The sequence below is a fragment of the Triticum urartu genome, chromosome 7A (assembly GCF_056163025.1).
Source record: "Triticum urartu cultivar PI428250 chromosome 7A, HENAU_Tu73, whole genome shotgun sequence".
Classification (NCBI taxonomy): Eukaryota; Viridiplantae; Streptophyta; class Magnoliopsida; order Poales; family Poaceae; genus Triticum; species Triticum urartu.
The window spans coordinates 3244380-3268241 of NC_141879.1; the positions used below are offsets into that span (position 1 = coordinate 3244380).

At 47.1% G+C, this 23862-nt stretch overlaps 1 pseudogene; it reads left to right on the plus strand.

Annotated features, from left to right (window-relative positions):
• The first annotated feature begins 12599 nt into the window (after window positions 1-12599).
• Window positions 12600-14349, plus strand: LOC125523175 (flavonol 3-O-glucosyltransferase UGT89B1-like; annotated as a pseudogene).
• Window positions 14350-23862: the final 9513 nt, after the last annotated feature.

Genomic DNA, 23862 nt, shown 5'->3' on the forward strand with positions numbered 1-23862 from the left:
TTTAGGTCACAAAAATTATATTCTTTTTGCTATTGAAGAATATTATAGTTTTATTTTAGTTGATCATAACATAATATTTTAATTGATTGTTTTTATTTTCATAAAAGTTTTGTAGTTCATTCTGTTTGCTATTAATTCATTCTTTGAGCTAAATGACTCTGAAATTGGAAAGCATTTCAAAATGAACTCTGAAAATTTGGCATGGTATCATCATAATAGTTGCGGGAGAAAGTCCTCACTTTTTCTTCGCTTGTGTCATTTGCTTATTGCGCCGTAACCATGGATAATCTTCATTGTTTATCAGGATGCTTGGGTCAGCCTTGACATTGAAGGGAGGAATTTCATGAAACTTTTCATAATCTTCAGACATGTCTGTCTTGCCATCTACTCCCAGGATGTCCCTTTTTCCTGAAAGAACTATGTGGCGCTTTGGCTCATCGTATGATGTATTCGCTTCCTTATCTTTTCTTTTTCTCGGTTTGGTAGACATGTCCTTCACATAGATAACCTGTGCCACATCATTGGCTAGGACGAACGGTTCGTCAGTGTACCCAAGATTTTTCAGATCCACTGTTGTCATTCCGTACTGTGGGTCTACCTGTACCCCGCCGCCTAACAGATTGACCCATTTGCAATTAAACAAAGTGACCTTAAAATCTTGTCCGTAGTCAAGTTCCCATATGTCCACTATGTAACCATAATATGTGTCCTTTCCGCTCTCGGTTGCTGCATCAAAGCGGACACCGCTGTTTTGGTTGGTGCTCTTTTGGTCTTGGGTGATCATGTAAAATGTATTCCCATTTATCTCGTATCCTTTGTAAGTCAATAAAGTCAAAGATGGTCCCCTGGACAACAAGTACAGCCCATCACAAACAGTGTTGTCACCTCTGAGACGTGTTTCCAACCAACTGCTGAAAGTCCTGATGTGTTCACATGTAATCCAGTCGTCGCACTGCTCCGGGAGTTTGGAGTGCAGACTATTCTTGTGTTCATCGACATACGGGGTCACCAAGGTAGAGTTCTGTAGAACTGTGTAGTGTGCTTGAGACCAAGAGTATCCATCCCTGCATATTATTGAGTCTCTTCCAAGAGTGCCTTTTCCAGTCAGTCTCCCCTCATACCGCGATTTAGGGAGACCTATCTTGTTAAGGCCAGGAATGAAGTCAACACAAAACCCGATAACATCCTCTATTTGATGGCCCATGGAGATGCTTCCTTCTGGCCTAGCGCGGTTACGGACATATTTCTTTAGGACTCCCATGAACCTCTCAAAGGGGAACATATTGTGTAGAAATACGGGCCCCAGGATGACAATCTCATCGACTAGATGAACTAGGACGTGTGTCATGATATTGAAGAAGGATGGTGGGAACACCAGCTCGAAACTAACAAGACATTGCGCCACATCACTCCTTAGCCTTGGTACGATTTCTGGATCGATCACCTTCTGAGAGATTGCATTGAGGAATGCACATAGCTTCACAATGGCTAATCGGACGTTTTCCGGTAGAAGCCCCCTCAATGCAACCGGAAGTAGTTGCGTCATAATCACGTGGCAGTCATGAGACTTTAGGTTCTGAAACTTTTTCTCTGGCATATTTATTATTCCCTTTATATTCGACGAGAAGCCAGTCGTGACCTTCATACTGAGCAGGCATTCAAAGAAGATTTCTTTCTCTTCTTTCGTAAGAGCGTAGCTGGCAGGACCTTTATACTGCTTCGGAGGCATGCCGTCTTTTTCGTGCAAACATTGCAGGTCCTCCCGTGCCTCAGGTGTATCTTTTGTCTTCCCATACACGCCCAAGAAGCCTAGCGGACCTCTAGGTCTTTCCAGTAGGGTAGGTCCCAAAATATAGATTTCTTCTTCCACATGGGTGCGTGTCCCTCAGCGTCATTCGGAACAGCTAGTCCACCGGGACCCTTTCCAAAGATTACGTAGTGTAAATCATTGACCATAGCAAGCACGTGATCACCGGTGTGCATGGTGGGCTTCTTCCGGTGATCTGCCTCGCCTTTGAAATGCTTGCCTTTCTTTCGACATTGATGGTTGGTCGGAATAAATCGACGATGGCCCAGGTACACATTCTTCCTACATTTTTCCAGGTATATACTTTCAGTGTCATCTATACAGTGCGTGCATGTGTGGTATCCTTTGTTTGTCTGTCCTGAAAGGTTACTGAGAGCGGGCCAATCGTTGATGCTCACGAACAGCAACGCCTTAAGGTTAAATTCCTCCTGTCTGTGCTCATCCCACGTACGTACACCGTTTCCATTCCACAGTTGTAAGAGTTCTTCAACTAATGGCCTTAGGTACACATCAATTTCGTTGCCGGGTTGCTTAGAGCCTTGGATGAGAACTGGCATCATAATGAACTTCCGCTTCATGCACATCCAAGGAGGAAGGTTATACATACATAGAGTCACGGGCCAGGTGCTGTGATTGCTGCTCTGCTCCCCGAAAGGATTAATGTCATCCGCGCTTAAAGCAAACCATGCATTCCTTGGGTCCTTTGCAAACTCATCCCAGTACTTTCTCTCGATTTTTCTCCACTGCGACCCGTCAGCGGGTGCTCTCAACTTCCCATCTTTCTTTCGGTTCTCACTGTGCCATCGCATCAACTTGGCATGCTCTTCGTTTCTGAACAGACGTTTCAACCGTGGTATTATAGGAGCATACCACATCACCTTCGCAGGAACCCTCTTCCTGAGGGGCTCTCCGTCAACATCACTAGGGTCATCTCGTCTGATCTTATACCGCAACGCACCGCATACCGGGCATGCGTTCAGATCCTTGTATGCACCGCGGTAGAGGATGCAGTCATTAGGGCATGCATGTATCTTCTCCACCTCCAATCCTAGAGGGCATACGACCTTCTTTGCTGCGTATGTACTGTGGGGCAATTCGTTATCCTTTGGAAGCTTCTTCTTCAATATTTTCAGTAGCTTCTCAAATCCTTTGTCAGCCACAGCATTCTCTGCCTTCCACTGCAGCAATTCCAGTACGGTACCGAGCTTTGTGTTTCCATCTTCGCAATTGGGGTATAACCCTTTTTTGTGATCCTCTAACATGCGATCGAACTTCAGCTTCTCCTTTTGACTTTCGCATTGCGTCCTTGCATCGACAATGACCCGGCGGAGATCATCATCATCGGGCACATCGTCTGGTTCCTCTTGATCTTCAGCAGCTTCACCCGTGGCAGCATCATTGGGCACATCGTCTTGTTCCTCTTGATCTTCACCAGCTCCCCCCGTTGCAGCATCACTGTATTCAGGGGGCACATAGTTGTCATCGTACTCTTCTTCTTCGTCGTCTTCCATCATAACCCCTATTTCTCCGTGCCTCGTCCAAACATTATAGTGTGGCATGAAACCCTTGTAAAGCAGGTGGGAGTGAAGGATTTTCCGGTTAGAGTAAGACCTCGTATTCCCACATTCAGTGCATGGACAACACATAAAACCATTCTGCTTGTTTGCCTCAGCCGCATCGAGAAACTCATGCACGCCCTTAATGTACTCGCGGGTGTGTTTGTCACTGTACATCCATTGCCGGTTCATCTACGTGCATTATATATAATTAAGTGTCCAAATTAATAGAAGTTCATCATCACATTAAAACCAAAGTGCATACATAGTTCTCATCTAACAACATATAGCTCTCCAGAGCATCTAATTAATTAAACCATACATTGAAACTATGTAAAACATTTCAATGCGAAAACAAATGCGATCATAATCGCAACCAAGGTAACAATTGATCCAACGGCATAATGATACCAAGCCTCGGTATGAATGGCATATTTTCTAATCTTTCTAATCTTCAAGCGCATTGCATCCATCTTGATCTTGTGATCATCGACCACATCCGCAACATGCAACTCCAATATCATCTTCTCCTCCTCAATTATTTTTATTTTTTCCTTCAACAAATTGTTTTCTTCTTCAACTAAATTTAACCTCTCGACAATAGGGTCGGTTGGCATTTCCGATTCACATACATCCTATATAAATAAAATCTATGTCACGTTGGTCGGCATAATTTTCATAAACAATAAATGAAGCAATAGTTATAAAGATAATATACATAGCAAATCCGAATCATAGACAGGACGAGGGCCGACGGGGGTGGATACCAAAACCATTGCACTATATAAGATGCAATAATAAATGTAAGAAAATGATACAAGTATCTATCTAAACATACAAGTAAGAATATTTTTCCTTTCAGAAAGAAGATAAGAACAAGAGGCTCACCACGGTGGTGTCGGTGATGAGATCGGCGCGGGTGATCGACGACGGTGAAGACGAGGACGGGGTGTGACGGACCGCTAAATCTAGACAAATCTCTAGGAAAATGGAGCTTGGAGGTCGAGCTTCGAGAGGAGAAAGCTTAAGTAGTGTGGCTCGGGCATTCCATCGAACACCTCATGTGCATAGGAGGTGAGCTAGAGCACCACAAAGCCCTCTCCCCCTCGGCCAGAAAAAACAGAGCACTGTGCTCTGCTCTTGCGCGAGGGGGTATATATAGGCACCTCATTGGTCCCGGTTGATGACATGAACCGGGACTAAACGGAAGCCTTTGGTCCCGGTTCAAGCCACCAACCGGGACCAATGGTGGTGGGCCAGGAGCGAGGCCCATTGGTCCCGGTTCGTCCCACCAACCGGGACCAAAAGGTCCAGACGAACGGGACCAATGGCCCACGTGGCCCGGCCGGCCCCCTGGGCTCATGAACCGGGACCAATGCCCACATTGGTCCCGGTTCTAGACTGAACCGGGACTAATGGGCTGAACCGGGACTTAACTTTGAAAATAGATTTTTCAGTGATTCTTTTTTCTTATGTTTAATATTAGTGTGTTTTATCATTATATTCAATTTGGTAATGCTTAGGTTATTTAAAAAATGAAATGCCTTTGTAACGGATGAGTTTTCGTCCGAAACCATGATACTTCGAAACAGATTGTCCATTTTGTACACGAAGTGCATCCAGTTTTTGCGGTAACCCTCTCTACTTTTTTGCACATGCTATGTGGGTGAAATTATGATACCATGCCAACTTTCATCCTTTTCTGAGTTCATTTGAAATGCTTTTCAATTTCAGGGTCATTTAGCTGAAAAAAATCAGTAAATGCATGAAAGAATTTGCTTGCACATAAAATTTCTTCGCGTTTCAAATGCCAAAACACATAACTAGCTACCCTAACTATTACAGAGATTCCCTCCTGGGTGTGAAACACAGAAGAAAGTGATGATAGTTAAGCCGATCACATCCCAGATCTTTGGGTGTGAAACTTTTTCTTCGCGTGTGTCCCTTTGCGTCGTGGCCATGGAAAATCTTCATCATTTAACGGGATGCTCGGGTCAATATTCACTGTGAATGGAGCAATTTCATCAAACTTTTCATAATCTTCTGACTTGTCTGTCTTGTCATCCACTCCCATGATGTTTCTCTTCCCAGAAAGAACTATGTGCCGCTTTGGCTCATCGTACGATGCATTCGCTTCCTTATCTTTTCTTTTTCTTGGCTTGGTAGACATGTCCTTCACATAGAAAACCTGTGCCACATCATTGGCTAGGACGAATGGTTCGTCTGCATACGCAAGATTGTTGAGATCCACTGTTGTCATTCCGCACTGCGGGTCTTCCGTTACCCCGCCTCGTGTCATATTGACCCATTTGCACCGAAACAAAGGGACCTTCAAACCACTTCGATAGTCAAGTTCCCATATGTCCTGTATATAACCATAATATGTTTCCTTTCCCGTCTTGGTTTCTGCATCAAAGCGGACACCACTGTTTTGGTTGGTGCTCTTCTTATCTTGGGCGATCGTGTAAAATGTATTACCATTTATCTCGTACCCTTTGAAAGTCATTATATTCGAAGATGGTAACTGGGACAGCAAGTACAGGTCATCTTCAATAGAGGTGTCATGCATGGTATGTGCTTGCAACCAGCTAGCGAAACTCCTGGTTTGTTCACGTGTAATCCAGTCATCAGACCGCTCCGGGTGTTTGGAGCGTAGCAAATTCTTGTGTTCATCCATATACGGAGCCACCAAGGCGGAATTCTGTAGAACTGTGTAGTGTGCTTCAGTGAGAGAATGTCCGTCCATACATATTATTTGTTCCCCTCCTAGCGTGCCTTTTCCATCCAGTCTGCCCTTATGCCGCGATTCAGGAACACCAATCGGCTTAAGGTCAGGAATAAAGTCAATACAAAACTCAATGACCTCCTCATTTTGACGGCCCTTGGAGATGCTTCCTTCTGGCCTAGCACGGTTATGAACATATTTCTTTAAGACTCCCATGAACCTCTCAAAGGGGAACATATTGTGTAGAAATACAGGACCCAAAATGTTAATCTCTTCGCATAGGTGAACTAGGACGTGCGTCATGATGTTGAAGAAGGATGGTGGGAACACCAGCTCGAAACTAACAAGACATTGCGCCACATCACTCCTTAGCCTTGGTACGATTTCTGGATCGATCACCTTCTGAGAGATTGCATTGAGGAATGCACATAGCTTCACAATGGCTAATCGGACGTTTTCCGGTAGAAGCCCCCTCAATGCAACCGGAAGTAGTTGCGTCATAATCACATCGCAGTCATGAGACTTTAGGTTCTGGAACTTTTTCTCTACCATGTTTATTATTCCCTTTATATTCGACGAGAAGCCAGACGGTACCTTAATACTGAGCAGGCATTCAAAGAAGATTTCCTTCTCTTCTTTGGTAAGAGCGTAGCTTGCATGACCCTGATGTATGCCGTCTTTTCCGTGCATACGTTGCTGGTCCTCCCGTGCCTCAGGTGTATCTTTTGTCTTCCCATACACGCCCAAGAAGCCAAGCAGGGTCACACAAAGATTCTTCGTCACATGCATCACGTCGATTGCGGAGCGGACCTCGAGGTCTTTCCAATAGGGCAGGTTCCAAAATATAGATTTCTTCTTCCACATGGGTGCGCGTCCGTCAGCGTCATTCGGAACAGGTTGTCCACCAGGACCCTTTCCAAAGACCACCTTCAAATCCTTGACCATATCATGTACATCAGCACTAGTACGATGGCGAGGCTTCGTCCGGTGATCCGCCTCACCTTTGAAATGCTTGCCTTTCTTTCTTACGGGATGCCTGCTCGGAAGAAATCGACGATGTCCCAGGTACACATTCTTATTAGCCAAATATATACTGTCGGTATCGTCCAAACAGTGCGTGCATGCGCGGTATCCCTTGTTTGTCTGTCCTGAAAGGTTACTGAGAGCAGGCCAATCATTGATGCTCATGAACAGCAACGCCTTTAGGTCAAATTCTTCCCCCATGTGCTCATCCCACGCACGTACACCTGTTCCATTCCACAGTTGTAAGAGTTCTTCAACTAATGGCCTTAGGTACACATCAATGTCGTTGCCGGGTTGCTTAGGGCCTTGGATGAGCACTGGCATCATAATGAACTTCCGCTTCATGCACAACCAAGGAGGAAGGTTATACAAACATAGAGTCACAGGCCAGGTGCTATGGTTGCTGCTCTGCTCCCCAAAAGGATTAATGCCATCTGCGCTTAGACCAAACCATATGCTCCTTGCGTCATCTGCAAACTCCTTCCCGTACTTTCTTTCGATTTTTCTCCACTGCGACCCGTGAGCGGGTACTCTCAACTTTCCGTCTTTCTTACGGTCTTCTCTGTGCCATCGCATCGCCTTGGCATGCTCTTTGTTTTGGAACAAACGTTTCAACCGTGGTATTATAGGAGCATACCACATCACCTTGGCAGGAATCTTCTTCCTGGGGCACCGGTCCTCGACATCACCAGGGTCATCGCGGCTGATCTTATAGCGCAATGCACCACATACCGGGCAAGCGTTCAAATCCTCGTACTCATCGCAGTAGAGGATGCAATCATTAGGGCATGCATGTATTTTCTGCACCTCTAACCCTAGAGGGCAGACAGCCTTCCTTGCTTCGTACGTACTCTCGGGCAATTCGTTGTCCTTTGGAAGCATATCCTTTATCATTACCAGCAACTTTCCAAATCCCTTGTCAGATACACCATTCTCTGCCTTTCATTGCAGCAATTCCAGTGTGGTGCCTAGCGTTTTCTTGTCACCTACGCAATTCGGGTACAACAATTTTTTGTGATCCTCTAACATGCGCTGCAACTTCTTCTTCTCCAAATCACTTGCGCAGTTTCTCTTTGCATCGGCAATGGCCCGACCTAGATCATCAATGGGCTCATCTGATGCCTCTTCTTCAGCTTCTTCCCGCATTGCCGGCTCAGCTTCTTCCCGCATTACCGGCTCAGCTTCTTCCCCCATTGTTGTATCATCGTATTCAGGGAACCCATGGCCAGGATAGCTGTCGTCGTCCTCTTCTTCTTCATTGTCTTCCATCATAACCCCTTTTTCTCCGTGCTTGGTCCAAACATTATAATGGGGCATGAAACCGGACTTAAACAGGTGGACGTGAATGGTTCTTGACGTAGAGTAATTGTGACCATTCTTACAGCGAGCACATGGACAAGGCATAAAACCATCCGCCCGCTTGTTTGTCTCAGCCGCAAGCAGAAAAGTATGCACGCCCTCAACAAACTGGGGAGAGCATCGGTCATCGTACATCCATTGCCGGCTCATCTTCATTACACAACACCGAATAGAACAAATTAATACAAATTCATACATAAAGTTCATACAACACTTAAATGCAACAAACAAATAACTCTCTAGCTAAAGCATTTAAATGCAACAACAAATACGATCAAGATCGCAACTAAGGTAACAATGGATCCAACAGCATAATGATACCAAGCCTCACTATCGATGGCATATTTTCTAATCTTTCTAATCTTCAAGCGCATTTTCTCCATCTTCATCTTGTGATCATCGACGACATCGGCAACATGCAACTCCAATTCCATCTTCTCCCCCTCAATTCTTTTCAATTTTTCTTTCAAGTACTCGTTTTCTCTTTCAACTAAATTTAACCTCTCGGCAATAGGGTCGGTTGGAATTTCCGGTTCACATACCTCCTAGAAAAAATTTCTATGTCAACTTGATGGGCATAATTTGTCATAAACACGAAATGCAACTAGTTTTAAAAGAGAATATACATACCACATCCGAATCATAACAAGGACTAGGGCCGACGGGGACGGATATCAAAACCATGGCACTATATGTATAACAAACAACGTACGGGTAAGATAATTATACGAGTAACTATATATCCAAATCACACAAACATCAATTTTTATATAAAATTTCACGAACAAGAGGCTCACCACAAGGTGGTGTCGGCGACGGGACGGTGCGGGCGATCGACGGTGGCTACGATGGAGATTTAGAAGGCACTAAGTAAACCACACCTACATATGCAAACTAAGTGTTATTTTTGACCTCAAATTGCATATAAATCAAATACTAGCACATATATATATCCTCCCAAATTACTAAACTCACAAATTAATCACTATATAAAGCATTGCAAGAGCTAATCTAGCAATGAGAGATGAAAGGACAAAGTTGCTAACCTTTGTGATCATTTGAATGGATGGGGGCCTTCAAATCTTGACAAATTTTGGGCAAAATGTGTGATGAGCTCGAGAGGAAGAGGGGAAGAACAAAGAGGAGAGGGGAAAGGGGAAGAACAGAGCGAGCTCGGGTGGACGAAGGGTTTGTGTAGGACGACCTTTAGTACCGGTTTGTGCCAAGAACCGGTACTAAAGGGGCTGGAGGGGCCCCATTCTGACAACATCCTGCCACCACTCTCATTAGTACCGGTTCGTGGAACCGGTGCTAAAGGTTCGCCACGAACCGGTACTAATGAAAGCGGCCCGGCTAGCCGTTGGAACCGGCACTAATGTATACATTAGTGCCGGCTCAAATACAAACCGGCACTAATGTGCTTCACGTTTGACCCTTTTTCTACTAGTGCTATCACCATAGGGTCAGGTGCTCCAGTTCAAGAGCACTATTTAGTGACACATGTATGCAATCAGATCAGTATATATAAAAAGCACACGTACACACAATTGATAATTGTACACTGTAATGATTCATCTCATATTAAACAAATGTTTATTTATATAAAACTGGATTTTAAATGTTGTTCCTTCATTCTAAAAAATATGTGCAGCTTTTTTTGTGAAGGAAAAAATAATAAAAAATATGTAGCTATCACCATAGGGTCTGGTGTGGCAACGCAAGATGAAAATAATTGGGAGACAAAACAATATGGGGCTATATGCCCTGAAAACGACCAAAACAAGCGACATGTTAACTACTAATCTATTTATGAGAGTCGGATCATCAATACATATAATTACTATACGTTATACTGAAATGGGAGACGGAAAAGTAAGATGAATTTTTTTGGCCCACTGATGCCCAAGCGATTGCAACAATACCATTGTGTACCAGATAGGTGGATGACTTTTGGTCGTGGATACATGAGAAGAACCGAATTTTCAGTGTCCGGTCGGCGTACAAAATGCTTGTTCCCACAAAGCTGAGGCGTGAAGCATGGCCAGGTGGACGCGGTGATTCGTCAAATTCAGATGCAGAAAAGGCGTGAACTAGCCTGTGGAAAACTCAAGTGCCATCCAAAGTTAAGATATTTCTTTGGAGATTAGTACAGCAATCTCTTCCCTCTGCTAATTTACTGCGTCACCGAAATATGTCAACTAAGTCAACTTGTGGAATTTGCGGTTCAAAAGATTCTTGGCAACATTCCCTCTTATCAGGGTTGTGGTCACCCTGTGGGCTGTGTAGCACGCACGCAGAAAAACGCTCCATGAACATACCTTCCAGTCTCCTCACTCAACGCACCATTTTGTGATCAGCTATATAAGGGAGCTGGGTGAACGTATGCCTAACAAACCTCAGGCAACACTTGCGACCAGATCAGTACGCACGCGCTCGGTGCTACCGGCCGCTGGACATGTGTGCTTCAGCTCACAAGTGCGCATGTGTAACTGACCCGGCTACGCTCGAGGCACTTGCTTGCTGAGAGGCTCTTTCTATTGCCTTGGACCTGGATAAATCACATATTCACATGTTATAATAGCGTCGGACTTCCAAGAAGTTGACACGAACATCAACAAAGGCATGGGAGGATCATATGCGGGTATCGTTAGAGAGATCATCGCGACAGCTAATTAGTTCACAACTTGCTCCTTCATCTTCGAGGGACGTGATTTGAATATCGAGACACATAGTCTCGCAAATCATACTTTATGACTTTTTTTGTACGCTATGTGTGACTCCTTGACACTCAGACCTAAATTGTATCCATATGTATTCCGACTATGATCAATGAATAAAAACTACTACGTTATATAGATCTTTGGTGCGATATCCTGCGCTTGGCAAAGCAAAATTGAGCTGATTGAACACATAATGCACCACCACTGCCACAATAGCGATGGCCGCCGCTCTGGTGCCCCACGTCCTGGTCGTCCCGTTCCCGGCGCAGGGCCACATGATCCCGCTCCTCGATCTCGTAGGCTTCCTCGCGGCCCGCGGCCTCCACCTCACCGTCGTCGCCACGCCCGCCACTCTATCATTCCCATAGCTCAAGAAGCTAACTATTTACCATCGCCCAAGGTTAAAGATACTCCCTCCATTTTTATTTACTGCATATTAGAGTTTGACTGAAGTCAAATTTCATAAAGTTTGACCAAGTTTATAAAAAATAATATAAACATTCATGATAACAAATCTATATGATGTGAAAGTACATTCAATAATAAATCTAATTGTATTGATTTGTTATTGCTTATGTTAATATATTTTTATAAGCTTGATCAAAGTTTATAAAGCTTGACTTTTACCAAAGCTAATACGCGGACTACATAAAAATGAAGGGAGTACTACCGGAGGGACTCCTGCAGCAGCTCCTAGCCGTCGAGAAATTACATATTGCAGGCTGCCCCAACTACTTGAAGGGAGCCTTTTCAAGAGAAGGTGCTTACTGGGATTCGGTTGAAGCATTTCAAATGGAACCACATAGCACATGTTGTAAGCAATCGAAACTTGATACAAAATTCCTAATAGAAGAGATGACAGCTTATTTAGTGAGATTCAGTTTTTTGCTTGATCACATGCACTGTATACTCAGGCTACCTGTGCCTGTGCTTTGTGTATGCTGTCATCGTGGTATATGTAAAAACTCAAGAGCAATTTTATATGTTCTTCCTCCACAACTATTAGTAATCGTGCTCATCAGCAATCGCAACTGTTAGCTTCTGCCACAGACTAGGATTTTGGTTCCCAGTCAAATATGTTTGTTGCTCTCGTAAATTCACAGACAGTCAATGGTCCCTCTGATCCAAAATAAGTGTAGTGGTTTGAACTGTTCAAATTTGAACTAAAACCACCACACTTATTTTAGATAGGGGGACCATTTGACTTGTCATCTGGTGCACCATGTGAAGCTATCACCGTAGGGTCAGGGGTGGCGACCGAAGATGAAAATAATTGGGAGACAACTTAACATGGGGCTATAGGCCATGAAAATGACGGAAACAAGCGACGTGTTAACTACTAACTAATCTACTTATGACTTATCAGAGCCGGATCATCACGACTACATACTCGTGCGACATCCTGCGCTTGGGAAAGCAAAATTAAGCTGATCGAACACATAATTCACCATTGCCACCATAGCGATGGCCGCCGCCGCCGCCGCTCCAGCGCCTCACGTCCTAGTCGTCCCGTTCCCGGCACAGGGCCACATGATCCCGCTCCTTGATCTCACAGGCCTCCTCGCGGCCCATGGACTTCGCCTCACCGTCGTTCTTACCCCGTCACTGGCCCGCTCCTCGCCCGCCTCCTGGGCGGCGCCATCCGCGCGGTCACTCTCCTGTTTCTAACCCACCTGGCCTTCCCTGCCGGCGTCGAGAGCGCCAAGGGATGCCCGCCCGCTCTCATGGGCACGCTCATCGTCGCCTTCACGGGGCTCCGCGGTCCGCTCAGTTCCAGGGTGCGCGCCCGCTCCTTCAGCCCCGACCGCATCGTTGCCATACTCTCCGGCTTCTTGGCTGGACGCAGCCGCTCGCCGCCGAGCTCGGCCTACCTCGCATCACCTTCTCGTGCTGCGCCCTCTACGGCGCCGCCGTGCTCCACTCGCTCCTGCGTCAGCTGCCCAGACGCGAGGACGAGAACGACGACGAGTGCCCGATTCCATTCCCAAATCTCCCGAGCGTCCCGGTGTACCCGAGGCGGCAGCTCTCGTTGATGTACCGGACCTACAAGGAGGGCGACGAGGTGGCAGAGGGGATGAGGAGCAACTTCCTCTAGAACCCGGATTGCTCGGTGTTCGTGTGTAGCACATTCCGGTGGCTCGAGGGACAGACATGGAAGTGCCTCTCGCTGACATGGGCTTCCGGCGCATGTGTGCGGTAGGACCATTGGCGCCAGAGGCCGATGCCACGGAAAACCACGGTGGAGAGACGGCGGTAACCATGGCCAACCTCTGTGCTTGGCTCGATAAGTTCGAGGACGACAAATCCGTCATCTACATATCAGCTTCGGGAGCATGGCTATGCTGCAGCCAGGTCATGCGGCGGTGCTGCAGCCAGGTCATGCGGCGGCGGTGGCTACTGCCCTGGAGCGGACGGGTGTGGCGTTCGTGTGGGCAGTTTGTCCGGCTGTGACGCTCCCGAACGGGTTCGAGGAGCGTGCTGTGTCGGGCGGCAGGGGCACGGTGATCCGTGGATGGGCGCCGCTGGTGAACGCACTACGACACCGGGCGGTGGGTTGGTTTGTGACGCACTGCAGGTGGAACTCGGTGCTGGAGTCAGTGGCGGCCGGGGTGACCATTCTAGCATGGCCGATGACTGCCGACCAGTTTGTGAATGCCCGGCTTCTCGTGGACGGGCTGCGCGCTGCCGTGCCGGTTTTTTGGGGCGGGGTTAAGATGGCACCGAGCACCGACGGGCTGGTTCGCGTGCTCGAATCGACAGTCGTGGGGAAGGAGTGGGACGGGGAGTTGGGCGACGTGGCCGCCCGAACCAAGGAGCTGGTCGAGGAGGCAGCGGCGGCGGTGCGAGAAGGTGGCAGCTCGTGGCGGGAGGTGGAGGAGCTGGCGCAGGAGCTCCGCGAGCTTGGAAGATGATTTTTTTTTTCAAGAGAGATATAGCTGGTGAAGCTAAGCTGCATCTGCTTTGCATCAAAAACTTGGAATAAATGGCAGAAACTTGGGGTGTGTATTCAGTTGTGTTCGTTCCTGCTTACAATTAATGATTCATGATGACTGCTGGAATGTTTGGATGGGGGTACATATCTTCAAGGTTGGTGATCAAAAGCTTTTGGACAGTGGGGATTTGGAATTTGGAAAGCTTTTGCAGATGTGATTGCACAGCTCCCACTCACAGATCACCCTCAACCTTCCATATTACACCTGTCCGCCACTACAAGCAAATCGATCGCTGCCCCGTCGCGAGGCGATCGGGTAGGTGAAGTAGAGCAAAGCCTTGATTCGGTGGAGATTTGTTACTGAGACTAAGATGCTCTCTCTGATCCAATGCAGATGATAAAGCAGAGTGTTCAGAGTGAATGAAAAAAACAGTGAGCCCTGTAAAGTTGCAATTCTGAGAAACATGCTGGTGGTGGTGGTGGAAGTACTAGTAGGAGCAGAAGCAACAACAGCAGCAACATGCTAAATAGCCATCAACCAGAGCGGCCGGACAAGCAGGCTTCAACAGGGAATTGCATTCAGATTTCCCGTCTTAATGAAAACGACGGTAATCATCGGGCAGCCAAAATATCCAAGTGCATATCTCAACATGAAAACAAAACATCAAAAATGTTCGCAAGAAATCATCAATCTGAGAGAGTTGCCATTTTTCTGACAAAAGGTAATATATCTACTTGAATTCATCCAGTTGATACCAGACAGAATCGTAAGACAGGTGCAGAAATAATCAATTGATAAACAAAGTCGCACTTTCACTAACTTACACAAGCTCTGCCAAAATGAGGTCAGAAAATTATAAGCTAACCGGCCTGACAAGTTAAGATAAATGCATGGACAGCACTATGGTGGCTGAAACGCAGAAATAAAATTGCATTTATTCTCTTACTGTGAAATAAGATTACAAGCAGAAATAAGGTTGCATTCATTCTCTTACTGTGAAATAAGATTGTAAACAAAGTTGTTATGCATTGCAGAGAATGAAGGTGAAGCTTCATTGAACTGGCAGAGAGATCAACTCCACAGGCAACAGCCATAACCACGACTTACCATTGGCTGTTTCTAAACTTTCCATCAAAGCTCTACTGAATTCATTAGCCAGAACAAATATAAATAAAAAGAACCTGCTCCAAGGCAGTGTTTTACCAAAATACTGAATGAATAAGGTCAACTAGACATCACACGAGTAACCAGTCTGATTCACATTTTAGTAGAATACCAGGTTCACAATCTGCACTAGCTAGAATTCAGGATAATCATAATAACTGATTAACACATGCACGTCAAGAGCAGCAGCCAGTGCTGGGCAAACATGAACAAGAGTAAAACTGTAGGTTTACCAGGGATTTTCTCTGGAAATCAAGAAGGCAGGAGTGTAAGCACCAGCCAATAGAGCCACATGATTCAAGCAGATTCCAAAGTACACAGGCAAATACTTCAGCCGACAAAAGAGCCAAATCTTGAAGGAAGCACAAGGGTGATTTTAAGGTAAAAAAACTACTGTCCATCTGCATCTGCTAGTGACTCTGAGTAGAGAGGAGCATAGGGTAGAAATAGTTGTGTGTTTCTCTTCTCAAGATCAAGGACACATCCAACTTTCTGATGCTGCATATCATATGCTACCAAGGTATCACCTAAACATGAGACGAGGAAAATGGTGTCGCAATCTGGATGAATCTCTTCCGCCCTGTACTGCTTCCCAGGCAGGCTCATAAGATTAGGGAAGCACACAGTATGCTTCAGGACCAATTCTTTACTATCCTAATCCTTGAGGCACCATAGTTCTAACCCACAGATTTTATTGTTATCATCGTGGGAAGCTACAGCGTAGTGTAAGCACCCCTGCGACGATCCAATTGTACCAAACCTTCGGCCGAACGGCAAACTGATGGTCTTCCACACTTTGCCCTCCATGTCCACCCCGGCAAGAGATGACTGCCATTGCGTTTAAGGCTGCCCATCAGGTAGAGCATGCCACCAACATAGACGCATCTACTCCCTAAGAATAGCTTCACTTTCTCAGCCGTCTCACAATCCCTATGAGTCCAGGCTCGTGTCCACGACGAGTAAATGTTCACTCCTGTGACGTAGGGTTCCTGAACGGTCTGCTCAAATTGAAGAACATGGAAATGGGATTATTCGGCGGGATCGAAAGCCAGGCCTGTGGTACGGCTAAGTATGTTGGCCGTCGCCGGATCGAGAGCCAGGCCTATGGTATGGCTATATCTTTTGGGGGGGCAGCGGGGGCAGCTCCACCCACCTCCGTGTGATGGGATTGCACACGACAAAACAGAAATCATCCTCTTTCGAATGGCGACCTTGCTTTTCTTGTAGCTGCGGTGGAGAAGGAGGCCATTGCCAGACATTCACGTGGATCATGCCCTCGTCCTTGCTATGGTGCAGGTAAGGGAGGGAGAGGTCGAACGGGGCTGCTGCGCCGTCGCGTAGTGGTGGCCATGCCCGCTCTTGTGGACGGTTATGTAGAGGAAGCCAGCGAGGGTCTGGGGCAGCTTCATGCGGTTGGCGGGGTCGGCGATGAGGTCGCGCCAGGGCACGGAAACCGGGAAACGCACTTGAAGCGGTGCACAGAGCTGACCGGGAGGCGGGAGAGGATCTCCAGGATGAGATCGTCGGTGAAGAGGCTGGCCGCCGTCGGCCCCGGATGGTCGTCCAGCCTCGGCTTGGTGTTCCGCTCGAGGATGTCCCCCTTCTCCGCCTCCTCCATGGAGCAGAATCTGGAGTGCTGCGTAGGAAGGCCAGTGGACAGGGGTCAGGCGAGCTCAGGTCGATATGCACACGGGATGGTGAAAAATCATCGATCTGCAGATGGGGAGAGGAAGATCTGTCGGTGCTGCGTTGTGGGTACCTGGACGTACGGGTCGATCTGCCGATGGAGAAAGAGGAGATCGTCGATCTGCCTAAGGAAAATCGATCCGCCGGTGGTGGGTACCTCGACGACGGCAACGGTTAATGGGAACGCTGGCGGCGGCGCTTCGGTTCTTGGGGGAGAGGCAAGGAAAATAAGACCTTTAAATTTCCTCTTTTTTCTTGTGCGAAAGGGTCCAAGGCCATAGGCCATATATATACCATCAAAAAGAAAGAATCATATGGGGATCCCGGCGGCAGCGCTTCGGTTCTTGGGGAACAGTCCGATCTTGCAATTTCTTCTTTTTTCGCTTTTCTTGTGCGAAGTATACTAGCACATATGCCCGTGCGTTGCAACGGGGTAAACAATGATCATATTGCCAACCCAATTAGCAGCATCCAATCATGAAAAGAATAGGTGTTGGACGGTACCTACAGGTTGTGAGGCTGGCCGGCGAATGGGAAGGGACCCTTAGCCGTGCCGCAAACTCCACCTCTGCGGTGGCCGCCGAAGCTGCTAGAGTGGTGGTGTCTCCTCGCATGCCCCCACCCCCTTCAATGTCACCTTGTTGGGATGAGTCTATTTGAACGTGTTGCACATGCCCAGGGAAAAGGAACATTTGAGCTCAGACTCCAACATAAATTATATGAGTAATTGATCTATAGTAGATAATTGAAGGATGGAAAGTAACTTGTCTGTGAGTTTGCTTAGGAGTGACTGGTGAGGAATTTGAATGGTGTCGAGGTAGCGAATGGCTGCAGCGCCAGACCGCCACTGTATTCCTCGTGGGAGCCTCGCAGAGAGAAGCGGCCACCTGATCTGCTTCAAACAACAGGGTACAACTCCTATCCTAAATTAACAACCATGAGATAAAATCATGTACTGGGACTTTACATGATGGATTGATGCTAGGTCAGAACTTTGAAACTGAGGCTCAATGATTGGAGAGGAACATGATCAGGAGAGTTGGACATCCTTGATTAGATCATACCTATTAAATGGGTTGAGATCCTCTGCAGTACTGTACGGTGCTGTAGTGCGGATGACATGTAGGGCCGGGTCCACATGTCAGTGACTGTACTGTACCGTACAGTACTGCAGAGGATCCCAACCCCTATTAAATGCACAATCATCGAATAAAATCATGTACTGGAATATAAATGCTGAATTTCTAAATTGGAAAACTGAGTTTCAAAGGTTGGAGATGAACATGAGGAGAGCTTGGCACATTTGATTTGATCATTGAGGGAGTCCTGGATTAGGGGGTCTCCGGACAGCCGGACTATATCCTTTGGCCGGACTGTTGGACTGTGAAGAAACAAGATTGAAGATTTCGTCTCGTATCCGGATGGGACTCTACTTGGCGTGGAAGGCAAGCTAGGTGAACAAAAGAAATTTCCAGCAGAAGTCAAAACAGTAAACGTATTACACGTAATCAAGGGAAAAAACAACGGGTCACTCCCAGGAAAATATACCCAAGTGCCTGTCACCACGAAGTCCTGCCACTGGTCATCTCAATCGATCACTTTCGACCATCGCGATAACTCAGCAAGTATCTGACACGCAGGATGGGCTGCCCTGGTATTAGACCCAGTAATTGGCGGATATCACTTCACAAGAGTCTTGATGGACGGCGGCAGTAGCCTAAACCTAACATATCAGGATACAATCCGTGGGATGGGGTTAGACCCAACACAAATTTGCCATAGCAATACTACCTTTAAAGGAGTAACGCCAGGCCCAGGGGCTCGTTGTACGGGCTCCCTCCTACTACAAGTTATATTCGGCTCCCCCGATAACTTCCGTCGCGAGCATTTAACTTTCCACATCGCTCAGTTTCAAAGTGGCTATCAAGCACTGCTCGGACGCGAAGCTTTCGCTCGCTTTAATGCAATACCACACTACGCCTCCCTCACACTCAAGATGACCAGTCCACGTGGCATCATCACAGTGCACGGAAATATCAAGCGATCTCTGCGCGCCGAAGAGAGTGAGGCTGCCTTGGCAGCCGCACACTAAAGGCGCCCGGACAAGCGAAAGCATCCAATAGGTCGTCAAGACCTCAGATACAACTAATCGAGTCCGGCTGCTACTTATACCGAATAAATGGTCACACCCCTATTTATCAATACAAGGGGCTCAACACGCGCAGACGAGTGGCAATTTCTTATCATCTTGAATTATACATGGTTTCTTTAAAAACTATCTTTTTGCACGACAACTTTTTCACTTAACTTCCTCTCTTTTACAGACGATCATCGTGCTACGCCCGTCCAGGATACGGCACAACGGAGACACAGGCGCAGACGTGCAGCAGGGACCCGCTCCAAGGATTCTTTTTAGATTAAGACCCTGCGTAAACATTTTTTTACTGTCTCTTGTTGATACACATCCACCGTTGAGAAGGATGCGGACGTCCTGGCATATGGCGACGCCAGAACAATGCATGTACCTGGACACAAGGGGCTTCTTACAAAGGCCATTATTTAGGCCCGATTTATACCACAAAGACCGAATATCTTAGGGAGTGTTCGGCGTCGCGAGTTTGGCCCTATTGCATCAGCTCCGAATCATTGTCTTTGGTCAAATGTTGGGTTTGCCCTTCTCCTGTGTTTTGGTGCCTTACGTTCCGCTTTACCGGCTAAGGTAGCACTAGGAGAACTATTGCGATTGTGCCCTGGTTCATCCGGACGAGCACCTCAGTAGAGAAAGCCGAAAACTGACTGTCATGATATAGCGTGAGACTGGTCAACCACTCGATGACCTGTGGGAATGGTAGAATTCCTCCGCCTTAACGAAGGGCCGTTTTCCGGCCAGGCATGTACGCACCCCGGAATCGGGGGAGTGCGGAGCCACCAGGGGCTATCTAGTAGCCCCACTGTCAAACTCCTATGGCTAAGTGAAAGTGCTAAAGCATTATAGTCCGGTTGCCTCGCTCGCTCCGCTATCACCTCCTTAATAAGACCAAGACGTTGGGTTAAGTGTGAACGCGTGTTTTTGCGAGCACCCCCGCATTATATGCGTGGGGGTTGAAGCCGACGACTGCAATCTTTCAGGTTATACACATGTATACATAAACGGCCGCCCAGGAGGCATCATATTACTTTCAGGCAAAAGTATAAAAATAGCCTTATAAAAATTTATAAAAGCATTTCGCTTACAATGAGATTACATATCACTCAAACATAATATTTTTTGAGCACTGGATCTCTATCAAACGGGCACCCTCAAGAACTTCTTCAAAGTACTGCTCAGCAGCCTTTCGACCTATAGCCGAATCCCGCGCTGCAACATTGGTAGCATCCATCTCCGCCCAGTATGCCTTAACATGGGCAAAGGCCATCCATGCGCCCTCTATGCACGCCGACCTCTTCATCGCATTAATGCGCGGCACCACGTCAAGGAACTGCTGCACCAAGCTGAAATAGCTGTTCGGTTTTGACCTTTCCGGCCATAGCTGATCCACAACAGACCTCATGGAGAGTCCGGACAACCTATTTAGTTCGGTCCATTCAGCTAATTGGTCAGTCAATGAAAGTGGACGCTCGAGAGAATGGAATTGCCTCCAAAACAGCTGGTCTACTTCACGGTCCGTCTGACCCTGGAAGTACTTGGCCGCATCGGCAGCGCTCGCCGCCAAATCCATATACACATCCTCCGAACTCCACAGCCGATCCAGACGGGCATACCGTGGATCTCCGAACTTCCTCCGTCCCAGCTACAATATCCCCGGCTTCCCGCAGCTCCTCCTTCTTTGCCCTCATAGCAGAGGAGAGGTCTTTTTTCGTCGCAGCAGCCTTCTCAAGGTACGATGCCTTCGCTTGATTTTCCTTTTCAAGAACCCGGCAACGGTCGGCGGCGGCTTTTAATTCTATGGACATCTTGTCTCGGCTCTCGCCATGCGCGGCCTTCTCGGCTTGCAACTCTTCGGCCGCCTTCAAAGCAGCCGCATTACCCAACCTCGCTTGTTCCTTGGCTCGGGCAAGTTCTGCCCGCAAGGCTTCAACAGTGGCAGCTCCATCTGCAGTCACAACATATTAAACATGCTGGCATCATGCTGCTCTTCCTATTGTGGCATTTATCAGATAATGACACTTACCCTGTGCCTCGTCAAGCCTTTTGTTAACAAGCTCGATGTCGGCGTCTGCCGCATCCAACTGCCATTCTAAATGGGCAAACTCGCTAGTCCGGCTAGCCACCGAGCTTCCATCACCTGCACATAGAGGCAGTTGTTGGGGAACGTAGTAATTTCAAAAAATTTCCTACGCACACGCAAGATCATGGTGATGCATAGCAACGAGAGGGGAGAGTGTTGTCTACGTACCCTCGTAGACCGAAGCGGAAGCGTTGACGCAACGTAGAGGAAGTAGTCGTACGTCTTCCCGGTCCAACCGATCCAAGCACCGTTACTCCGGTACCTCCGAGTTCTTAACACACGTACAGCTCGACGACGCACCCCGGGCTCCGATCTAGCAAAGCTTCGGGGAGGAGTTTCGTCAGCACGACGGCGTGGTGACGATCTTGATGTTTAACCGTCGCAGGGCTTCGCCTAAGCACCGCTACAATATGATCGAGGTGTAATATCCTGGAGGGGGGCACCGCACACGGCTAAGGAACGATCACGAAGATCAACTTGTGTGTCCTAGGGTGCCCCCTTGCCCCCGTATATAAAGGAGCCAGGGGGGGTGCGGCCGGCCCTAGTAGGAGGCGCGCAGGAGGAGTCCTACTCCTACCGGGAGTAGGACTCCCCTCCCTTTCCTTGTCCAAGTAGGAGAGGGGAAGGAAGGGAGAGAGGAGAGGAAGGAAAGGGGGGGCACCGCCCCTCCCTCCTTGTCCAATTCGGACTAGGGGGAGAGGGGGCGCGCGGCCTGCCCTGGCTGCCTTTCCTCTTCTCCACTTTAGGCCCATGAGGCCCATTAACCCCTCGGGGGGTTCCGGTAACCCCCCGGTTCTCCGGTTTTATCCGAAACTTCTCCGGAACACTTCCGGTGTCCGAATATAGCCGTCCAATATATCAATATTTATGTCTCGACCATTTCGAGACTCCTCGTTATGTCCGTGATCATATCCGGGACTCCGAACAACCTTCGGTACATCAAAATACATAAACTCATAATGAAACTGTCATCGTAACTTTAAGCGTGCGGACCCTACGGTTCGAGAACAATGTAGACATGACCGAGACACGTCTCCGGTCAATAACCAATAGCAGGACCTGGATGCCCCTATTAGCTCCTACATATTCTACGAAGATCTTTATCAGTCAGACCGCATAACTACATACGTTGTTCCCTTTGTCATCGGTATGTTACTTGCCCGAGATTCGATCGTCGGTATCCAATACCTAGTTCAATCTCGTTACCGGCAAGTCTCTTTACTCGTTCTGTAATACATCATCCCACAACTAACTCATTAGTTGCAATGCTTGCAAGGCTTTAAGTGATGTGCATTACCGAGAGGGCCCAGAGATACCTCTCCGACGATCGGAGTGACAAATCCTAATCTCGAAATACGTCAACCCAACATGTACCTTTGGAGACACCTGTAGAGCACCTTTATAATCACCCAGTTACGTTGTGACGTTTGGTAGCACATAAAGTTACATAATCTCATAGTCATAGGAACATGTATAAGTCATGAGGAAAGCAATAGCAACTTACTAAACGATCGGGTGCTAAGCTAATGGAATGGGTCATGTCAATCAGATCATTCAACTAATGATCTGATCCCGTTAATCAAATAACAACTCTTTGTTTATGGTTAGGAAACATAACCATCTTTGATTAACGAGCTAGTCAAGTAGAGGCATACTAGTGACACTTTGTTTGTCTATGTATTCACACATGTATTATGTTTCCGGTTAATACAATTCTAGCATGAATAATAAACATCATGATATAAGGAAATAAATAATAACTTTATTATTGCCTCTAGGGCATATTTCCTTCAGTCTCCCACTTGCACTAGAGTCAATAATCTAGATTACACAGTAATGATTCTAACACCCATGGAGCCTTGGTGCTGATCATGTTTTGCTCGTGGAAGAGGCTTAGTCAACGGGTCTGCTACATTCAGATCTGCATGTATCTTGCAAATCTCTATGTCTCCCACCTGGACTAGATCCCGGATGGAATTGAAGCGTCTCTTGATGTGCTTGGTTCTTTTGTGAAATCTGGATTCCTTTGCCAAGGCAATTGCACCAGTATTGTCACAAAAGATTTTCATTGGACCCGATGCACTAGGTATGACACCTAGATCGGATATGAACTCCTTCATCCAGACTCCTTCGTTTGCTGCTTCCGAAGCAGCTATGTACTCCGCTTCACATGTAGATCCCGCCACGACGCTTTGTTTAGAACTGCACCAACTGACAGCTCCACCGTTTGATGTAAACACGTATCCGGTTTGCGATTTAGAATCGTCCGGATCAGTGTCAAAGCTTTTGTGATTTAGAATCGTCCGGATCAGTGTCAAAGCTTGCATCAACGTAACCGTTTATGATGAGCTCTTTGTCACCTCCATATACGAGAAACATATCCTTAGTCCTTTTTAGGTACTTCAGGATGTTCTTGACTGCTGTCCAGTGATCCACTCCTGGATTACTTTGGTACCTCCCTGCTAGACTTATAGCAAGGCACACATCAGGTCTGGTACACAACATTGCATACATGATAGAGCCTATGGCTGAAGCATAGGGAACATCTTTCATTTTCTCTCTATCTTCTGCAGTGGTCGGACATAGAGTCTTACTCAACTTCACACCTTGTAACACGGGCAAGAACCCTTTCTTTGCTTGATCTATTTTGAACTTCTTCA